General features: G+C 47.5%; 1 long non-coding RNA gene across 1 annotated transcript; it reads right to left on the bottom strand.

Moving 5' to 3' along the window:
* Nucleotides 1–8,536: 8,536 nt before the first annotated feature.
* Nucleotides 8,537–9,057, bottom strand: LOC112435367 (uncharacterized). The gene is made up of 2 exons (XR_003024575.2): nt 8,742–9,057; nt 8,537–8,648 (listed from the first exon to the last, which is right to left on the bottom strand). It is a non-coding gene; the product is annotated as an uncharacterized LOC112435367 (long non-coding RNA).
* Between the last annotated feature and the right edge of the window lie 548 nt (nt 9,058–9,605).

The raw sequence follows: 9,605 nt of genomic DNA, 5'->3' as shown, positions 1-9,605 counted from the left end.
AAAACAGTGTGAAAATTGTGGCTTAAGGGAGGCTAATGGTTGAGCTACAGACTGGGAAGCTTGTGGCTGGACACAGAACTGAGCCGGAGAATGGTGATAGAGTCCTGGCTCAGAAGGAGCGGCAGAGAAACAGTCTCTCGGTTTCACAGAGGGTCTGTACACGCCCACTTGCGAAGGGTCCGTTACCACGAAGGTGGGTAAGCGATCCGAACAGTCTCCCAACCCGCTCTGGATAGCCCCAGAAAACAGAGTCTCGGAATCTGGGGAAGCCAGAACATGTCGCTCGCTCACCGCCTCGGACTGCTCGGAAGTAAAAGCAGACGGGGGGTGAAGACCGAGGTCCAGAAGGAGGAACTCCCGCTCCCACGAACAAAGCGAGCCCAGAAGCCATGGGAGACCGGTCACCAGACGCTGTAGCCGCCTCTCTACAGCGCGCTGGGACGTGCCACCCGGGCTTTCCAGCCACAGGTCGATCAGCTCCTGTGTGGCATCGATGAGATTTTCCCGTAGTTCCCTGGATGGATTAAGCGCTGCTGGGTCCATGTTGTGGTCGCGTCGTACTGTCACGGTCCGGGGCAGCGGGCGTGTGGAGAGTGGAAGGAGGACTCAAAGCGCAGCACTTATTCAGGTGTGAGGGTGATTTATTGATAATAACAAACATAAAGAGGAGATGGCAAAACAGAACTACGGATGAACTAAACTGGGTGAAACTACACAAAGGAGTGGCAAACCTGAACACGAAGGGAGAACAGCAGGGAGAGCACGCAGAGGATTTCACAGGGTAGATGCAGAGTACGCAGGGTAACACAGAGGATGAACACAGGTAGGAACACAGACGACGCGACGAGGAGCAGAGGAAATCACACGCTATAAATACACAAAGAGACACTGGGAAATCACACACAGATGGGGGAAACAGCTGGACCTGATTAACCTGACGAGACAGGGGAACACTAACACCAGGGACCAACAGAGGGAGCACAAACCCAGAACCCAGTGTCTAAAATCCCAAACACAAACCATCCCAAAACAGCCATGAATAATAATGAAAGTAATAACAATAAGTACATAAACATAAAGTCACTGAGTCATGGTCGCAGGACCATGACATTATCGGAGATGAAATGCCGGGTTGCTAGCGAAGCTCCACATGCTATCCAGACCACCGACAGGTCCCGCATGCCACAGCCGCTCTATCACGTGATGCATACTGCTCCAACGTGCTAACGTTCTGAGGTGAGTTACGGCGTGTTGCAAGTTTTGTGAGGTGCTTTCGTGATATTTAATGGATCGGATTACATTTTTTATTTTTCTCCGATATCCGATCCAGTAATTTAGGTCAGTATCGGACCGATACCGATACGTAATATCGGATCGTCCATCTCTAGTAAAAACCTAGAAACTACAATATTCTCCTTAGACGCAGAAAAAGCATTTGACAGAGTTAACTGGAAATTTCTATTTGCAACTTTACACAAATTTGGTTTTGGATCCTCTTTCATAAACTGGTTAAAAATATTATATAACTCCCCAACAGCTTGTGTTAGAACAAATGACCAGACATCCTCCAGCTTCTGTCTCTTGAGGGGCACCAGGCAGGGATGCCCACTCTCCCCTTCACTGTTTGCAATTTTTATTGAACCACTAGCAGCAGCAATTAGACAGAAGTCAGTAATTAAGGGCATAAAATGCAAGAACGTGGAACATAAAATCAGCCTTTATGCGGATGATGTGTTACTCTTTCTCCAAAATTCACAAACCAATATCTCTGGGGTGATTGAATTGATAAACTCTTTTGCAAGAATATCAGATTACTCAATTAACTGGTCAAAATCTACAGTCCTACCGATTAATTGCTCCCTCCATAATTCCTCTTCTACACCACTGCAATCGGGAAATATAAAATATTTAGGCATTAATGTTTCTCCCAAGCTTGCAGATCTAACTAAATTAAACCATATCCCACTTTTAAAGAAGGTAGAAGATGATCTGGCTAGATGGAAATGTCTACCCATATCACTCATGGGAAGGGTTGCTGCTATAAAAATGATGGTCTTACCAAAAATAAATTATTTATTCTCAAAGATCCCAACTAAACCGCCACAAGATTGGTTCAGATCTCTAGATTCATGTATGTCCAAATTCCTTTGGAAAAATAAACCCCCACGTATAAGCTTAAAAACACTACAAAAGACCAAGGATAAAGGAGGACTAGAACTGCCTAACTTTCAGCACTACTTCTTAGCCAACAGGCTTCAGTTTATCTCAGGATGGCTAAAACATACCCTCTTAGATGAACCTTGGCTAGATGTAGAACAAGCACTTTGCAATAATCTAGAGATCTCAGACCTACCATTTATCAGCTCAAACATCCAATGACATGAATGCTTTAAAAGCATCAACATCAGCTCTTCTCTGACAGCATGGTGGGAGTTTCTAAAATTGACGGCGTCTTCATTAATCCCATGCAAACGTACACCTATCTGGAACAACCCTGACATATTACAAAACAATAATATGATAAACTTTTCAGATTGGAGTGATAAAGGAATCAAATATTTAGAACATATACTAGAAGGAACAGAATTTATTTCATTTGACGGACTAGTTACACAATATGGGATCAACAAGAAAAGATTTTTAGAATATCAACAAATTAAATCCATAGTAAAAAAGAAATTTAAACCGGGTCAAGTTGAACTACAAACACCACCAAGTGTGGTTCAATTTCTTACTCTTAAAACCCCCAAATTACTATCCAAAATATACAGAATGCTTTCTAAAACAGATGAATCAACATCACTTCCTATTGCAAAATGGGAAGCGGATTTATCAGTTAACTTAGACCTAAACTTCTGGTCTCAGATTTGCTTAAAAACCTTTCATCTAATTAGAAATCCCAGTCTTCAATTAATTCAATACAAAATATTACATAGAGTGCACTATACAGGTCATCGGATGTTCAAGATGGGCTTTTCGTCTACCAACAACTGCTCACACTGCCAAACCAATTCACCGGACAATTATATCCACGCTCTTTGGTTCTGTCCACCAGTTCAGAAGTTTTGGCGCGAGATATGTGAAGACTTATCGAAGTGTCTGAAATGTAACATTCCAACTTCCCCCTTAGTGTGTTTGTTGGGCAGCTTAGATAATGTCACTTCAGAAAAGAATATCGCCCATATGGTTTTCACTGCCCTATGCAGTGCATGGGGGCCCAGCCCTGGAGCAGGGTGCCGCCGGTGCATCGAGCCACCTGGGGGGCTCTTCAACTGGTGGGGGAGATTGTCACAGAGGTGGGACCAAGTCATTGTTTTGCAAGTCTCAAGTAAGTCTCAAGTCTTTATCCTCAAGTCTCAAGTCAAGTCTCAAGTAATGTCAGGCAAGTCAGAGTCGAGTCTCAAGTCACTGGTGTAAAAGTCCGAGTCAAGTCACAAGTCTGAAATTTTGAATTTCAAGTCCTTTCGAGTCTTTAAAAAAAAAAAACGAAAAAATAATGTTGCAGTTATGCTAAATGTAAATATTAGACCATGTAATTTTAAAATCTGTGTTTTTCTCAACACATGACAAAATAGTGAACTTAGAAAATATACACAAATTGTGAAATTGCACCTCTATAAAATGCAGCTCAATTAAACTTAGCTCCAATAATAATTTTCACCGACAGTTCTGAGATAAGCTGCATGTTATTCTTGGATGCGGTTGTAGGACCGGCTTTAAAATCGCATGACAAAAATATCATACACATTAAAAAAAACTGTATCACCAACGTAGCCTGGACAACATTTGCTAGTTAGATGAAGTCAGCTATCTCATTGTAGCATATTTATATGCATATTTATAATCATACGGTTCTTGGAGTGAGTGCATACACTCGTGAAGTTTAGTAACTTCAGGTCACTGCAACAAGCCCAGGTACAGTTTACCGACGGATGGGTGCAGGACCTTGAAATGCACCGTGTAGAAAGTAAAGACCATCGTACGTATCATAAGTTTACCAGTCTCACAAATCGTCGTCATAAATACACATTCCTTAACCGTTTATTAACAGGACCTTTGAGCTCAACGGTAATTAATTAGTAGTGGAAATAATTTCTGGTAGCATCACAGAAATGTAGCAGTGACAATAATACTGTAGTATGCTGTAATCGTACTGGACAATTAGTGATACAAAAACCCTGTTTTATCCTGTGAATAAAAGTATATGTTTTTGTCAATGTACCATAATAACAGAAGCGAAACGCAATATTGTGTCAGGACAATTCACTATTTATGCACAATAAACAAAGGAGCATAGCGCGACAATTTCTGTTCAGCGCCAGACTTGCTTGTAACCTATATCACTAATTATGTTATGAAAATGACGTATTAAGTACTAAAAAACACTGACCTTCGTGTAAATGCTTGGAGCAGACTAACCTGTGAGCTGGAGGGTTCTGGGACGTTATATTTGGTCTTTGAATGGCTGCAATCCAGGCCATCCGTCGCGTCTTTGTTACTTCGGAAACATGGCTCGAACAATTTCTCTTCAACGACGTAATCCGATAACAACCGATCTCTTTACCCGTCGGCTTCCCGTGGCTGTCATGCGACCGGCTATTGCAGTTAATAATACAACAGCTTCTTGACATTTTTGTGTTTCTTTTTATCACTGTGTAACTGATTTCAATTGAAAGCCTGCGTGCGCTAGTACCGCTTGCCACGAGTTCCCAGAATCCTTTGCGGTTCTACCCGTGAATGACGTCACATTTTCAATCTCTATATAATATGCATGTTAAATTTTATATTTGGGGTAAAATATCAAGTCTTTTCAAGTAAACCGGTTCAAGTCCAATTCAAGTCCCAAGTCATTGGTGTAAAAGTCCAAGTCAAGTCACAAGTCTTAGAACATTTTTTCAAGTCAAGTCTAAAGTCATAAAATTAATGACTCGAGTCTGACTCGAGTCCAAGTCATGTGACTCGAGTCCACACCTCTGGATTGTCACATCTTGCAGGAACTTTCCTCTCTTCAGGAGCTCCCTCTGCAGGAGGGGGAGATACAGGAGAGGTGGAGGAAGATCTCAGCCTGGGCGTTTATTGTCTTATGTAGTCTGGAAGATGAGTGGATGGTGGGGTGGGTGCAGTTTTCTCTGTGGTGGGGTTGGGTGGACTGTCCTGGGCTCTGTGGGGCCGGGAGGTGCTGCTGCACTTGGCCCCGGTCTGGATGGGCCTGGGCCCCCTTTCCCTGGCGGGTCACGGAGTATGGGGGTGCCTACTGAGGTCAGCGGGGGAGCTGGCCCCAGGGAAGGGTCACTTGCCCCTCCCTCCCTTCCTTCCCTCCCCATCTCCAGCTACCTCCCTCTTCCCGCTACACATGCAGGACCTTGGAGTAGGGGTATGTCACCAGGGTGCAGAGGAGGCTACCCCCCCCCCCCCCCCCCCCCCCCCGTCCCCTTCTGGCTGCCTCTGCCTCAATTTTATCCCACAACTTAGACATTCACATTACTCACACTCTCATAACACATACATATAGGATCTTGGGGGTGGGCACGATACACGGAGTCCAAATTACCATCAGGGTGTACACCTCACCCCTGGCGTCGTTGCCCACCTCTCAATTTTATTTTTTTATTTTTTTATTTTTTTATTTTTTTTGGCCTGTCCCGTTTGGCTCTTTTGCCATCAGAATTGTTGTCTAAAGGCAAAGAAAGATGCCCAACGGATTTACTTTACCAAATTGACCATCCCAGCCTTGCCATAATGGTCCATTTGATTCACCTTTTATTGTTTATTTTATTTTCACTTACTGAATATGGGACAGACTTGACTGGGGGAAAGAAGGGGAGAAAGAAAGAGGGAAAGAGAAACAGCTGAGAAGAGGGACGGGGGAGAAGGGCAAAAGACAAAAACCAACAGAATGAGCAGAAAAAAAAAAGAAATAAAAAATGCATATATCAATCACCTGGGTCACCTGCTGAGAAAGAAAAAAGAAAACAAGCAGAAGAGAACAAGAGTAATAGAATAAACAACATCACAATGATATATGGGAATATGACAGTAAATACTAAATATTAAATATTATTGTGCAGCACATAAGATCAACAGAACACAGTGTGCTTTGAGGTAGGAGCCAAAAAGGGTGTAGTTTGTGGGTGTGATCACCCGTGTGTACACCTGTGAGCATGGACGCGTTTGTTTTTTGTTTTTTAAAAGGTTCCTTCATGTAATAATCTGCTAGAGGGTGTGGGGGGGGGGGGGGGGGGGGGGGGGGGGGGGCCACAGCCCCGTCCTCCAGGGCATGAAGCAGGTATGGAGGAGATCAAAACTCCAGACATCCAGAGGCCCCCAGAACACAAGAGACCAAGGAAGACCAACAGAGGGGCAGCCGCGCCACTGTCCCAGAAAGAGCTGAGGAGAGTCCCAGATGAGGGCTCACTCAGCAGCCGCGGAGCAGAAACCAGGGGGAGTTGCAGTGACGCGCCCGTGAGCTCCGCCGGCAGCCAGCCGTGCCTGAGTGACCGAGCCCCAGGCCGAGAGGCCGGGGGCACCCCACCTCCGAAGTGGCCCGAGCGAGCCCCAGGCTCCAGGCCCCGATAAGCGGCCACCAAGGAGTGAGCCGGTGTGTACCTGGACGCCCATCCCCGGACACAAAGAACCTCCAACGCACCGATGTCTGAGGGAGTCCGCCACTGGCAGGGGAAGTGGTGGTGGGTGGAGATAGGCCTCCAAACCTTGGAGGGCCTAAGATGTCCCCAGACAGGTGGCGCCTGACACCCAACCTGACATATAGACACAGACATACAGGCACACACAGATACAAACATCCATTCCCACCCTCATGCTCTCATATGCACTTACTCCACACTCAACCAACGTGGAGACAGACATAAAGAGACGCTGTACACACGATCACACTCCCCAAGCGTACTCTACAAACCGGGTCTAGGTACCCTTGCCCCTGGAGGGGGGGAACTGCCCCCAGACCCAGGTGGTGTTTCCCTTTTCCCTGCGGTGGGGGGAGGCAGACCGCCCCGACTCCGCAGCAGCAGGGAGGCCCCACACTCCAGACCGCAGTCGGACGGCCAACTCCTCCTCCTAGCCCCCCTGCTCCAGCAGGTCGCAGAGAATGGGGGTGAGAGAAGACTCCAAACCTCCCTCCACCCGCTCATTGTAGTGTTGATGCATGTGTGTTCTAAGGTGCATTTAAAACCCAGGAGGGCATGGAGCTACCTGCCAGAGAGCAGCAGGTAAGCGCATGGTCCCTCCTGCTAGCCCTCAATGTCTACGTGTATTTAACATTGAGAGGTGGGCAACGACGCCAGGGGTGGGGTGTACACCCTGATGGTACTTTGGATTCCGTGTATCGTGCCCACCCCCAAGATCCTATATGTATGTGACATACCCCTACTCCAAGGTCCTGCATGTGTGGGTGGTTGTGGTGGAGCGGAAAGAGGGAGGCAGCTGGAGATGGGGAGGGAAGGAAGGGAGGGGCAAGTGACCCCTCCCTGGGGCCAGCTTCCCCGCTGACCCCAGTAGGCACCCCCATACTCCGCGACCCACCAGGGAAAGGGGGCCCTTTCCCTGGTGGGTCCATTCACATTACTCACACTCTCATAACACATACATATAGGATCTTGGGGGTGGGCACGATACACGGAGTCCAAATTACCATCAGGGTGTACACCCCACCCCTGGCGTCGTTGCCCACCTCTCAATTTTAAATACACGTAGACATTGAGGGCTAGCAGGAGGGACCATGCGCTTACCTGCTGCTCTCTGGCAGGTAGCTCCATGCCCTCCTGGGTTTTAAATGCACCTTAGAACACACATGCATCAACACTACAATGAGCGGGTGGAGGGAGGTTTGGAGTCTTCTCTCACCCCCATTCTCTGCGGCCTGCTGGAGCGGGGGGGCTAGGAGGAGGAGTTGGCCGTCCGACTGCGGTCTGGAGTGTGGGACCTCCCTGCTGCTGCGGAGTCGGGGCGGTCTGCCTCTCCCCACCGCAGGGAAAAGGGTAACACCACCTGGGTCTGGGTGCAGTTCCCCCCTCCAAGGGTACCTAGACCCGGTTTGTAGAGTACGCTTGGGGAGTGTGATCGTGTGTACAGCGTCTCTTTATGTCTGTCTCCACGTTGGTTGAGTGTGGAGTAAGTGCATATGAGAGCATGAGGGTGGGAATGGATGTTTGTATCTGTGTGTGCCTGTATGTCTGTGTCTATATGTCAGGTTGGGTGTCAGGCGCCACCTCTCTGGGGACATCTCAGGCCCTCCAAGGTTTGGAGGTCTATCTCCCCCCACCACCACTTCCCCTGCCAGTGGCGGACTCCCTCAGACATCGGTGCGTTGGTGGTTCTTTGTGTCCAGGGATGGGCGTCCAGATACCGGCTCACTCCTTGGCGGCCGCTTATCGGGGCCTGGAGCCTGGGGCTCGGTCACTCAGGCACGGCTGGCTGCCGGCGGAGCTCACGGGCGTGTTACGTAAGGCCCAAAATGGCCTCCGTACAAGAAAGTAGTAGTTCTAATATTGACCAGTAACGAACCACCACACGCATACTGTAATGGGTTACACAAGATTTATTTGTTCTTTCTCCGGGTAAAACTACTGGCTGAAGACACAACTCTGGCCAGGAATCCAAGGCCCAAAGCCACTGCGGTCAGGGTTGTTAGCCTGGTTACAAACAGGGGAAAGGTGGTCACTTGGAAGAACAAGCAGCCAAAACGTATCAATCCTGCAGCTTCCTCAAAAAGGCTTGCCACCCACCTTTTCAGGCCTGACTTCGTTCGAGGCTGGGTCTCCACATCACATCCTGGGAGCTGGAACTTCCCCAAAACTGGTCCAGTTTCCTTGTCAGGGGCACAGAGAGTCTCCAGTCCAGTGTTTGTTTTCCTGCCTTCCAGCACATCCACTCACATCCCAATAAGAATGAGTCCTCCCTCCAACATCCTCAGTTTATTTTAAAAGTAAAACCAGGCCAGGTTAAAAATCTTTTCCATTAAAATGTGCACACTTCATCCTGGATCTTCGAGGCTTCCCTGCTTCACCAGTGTCCTACTAAAAAAACAACGACAACCCCTACTTCCTGTTTCCTCTCCCCTTTATAGAGAAGGGCTCCAATCCTCCCCAATCAGCTGCTCCCTGTATTCAACTCCAAATAGCTGGCAGCTGGACTAGAGTAGAATCTCCACTCCCACATGGGTGTGGCCCACACCTCACATCAAACACAAAAAAAACACCAAAGCATGCAATTAATACAAAACAAAATCTAAAGAAATGCCAACCCAAAAGCTTAGTGGGGGATTCTCTCCATCCTTTTCCACCATGCTATACTCTGTAACAGGCGCGTCACTGCAACTCCCCCTGGCTTCTGCTCCGCGGCTGCTGAGTGAGCCCTCATCTGGGACTCTCCTTTTTTTTCTTTTTTTTTTTTCTGCCCGTTCTGTTGGTTTTTGTTTTTTGCCCTTCTCCCCCGTCCCTCTTCTCAGCTGTTTCTCTTTCCCTCTTTCTTTCTCCCCTTCTTTCCCCCAGTCAAGTCTGTCCCGTATTCAGTAAGTGAAAATAAAATAAACAATAAAAGGTGAATCAAATGGACCATTACGGCAAGGCTGGGATGGTCAATTTGGTAAA

The sequence above is a fragment of the Maylandia zebra genome, linkage group LG10, assembly GCF_041146795.1.
Source record: "Maylandia zebra isolate NMK-2024a linkage group LG10, Mzebra_GT3a, whole genome shotgun sequence".
NCBI classification, from domain to species: domain Eukaryota; kingdom Metazoa; phylum Chordata; class Actinopteri; order Cichliformes; family Cichlidae; genus Maylandia; species Maylandia zebra.
Note: the sequence above shows the minus strand (reverse complement) of the source record. Positions and strands in the feature narration are given on the sequence as shown.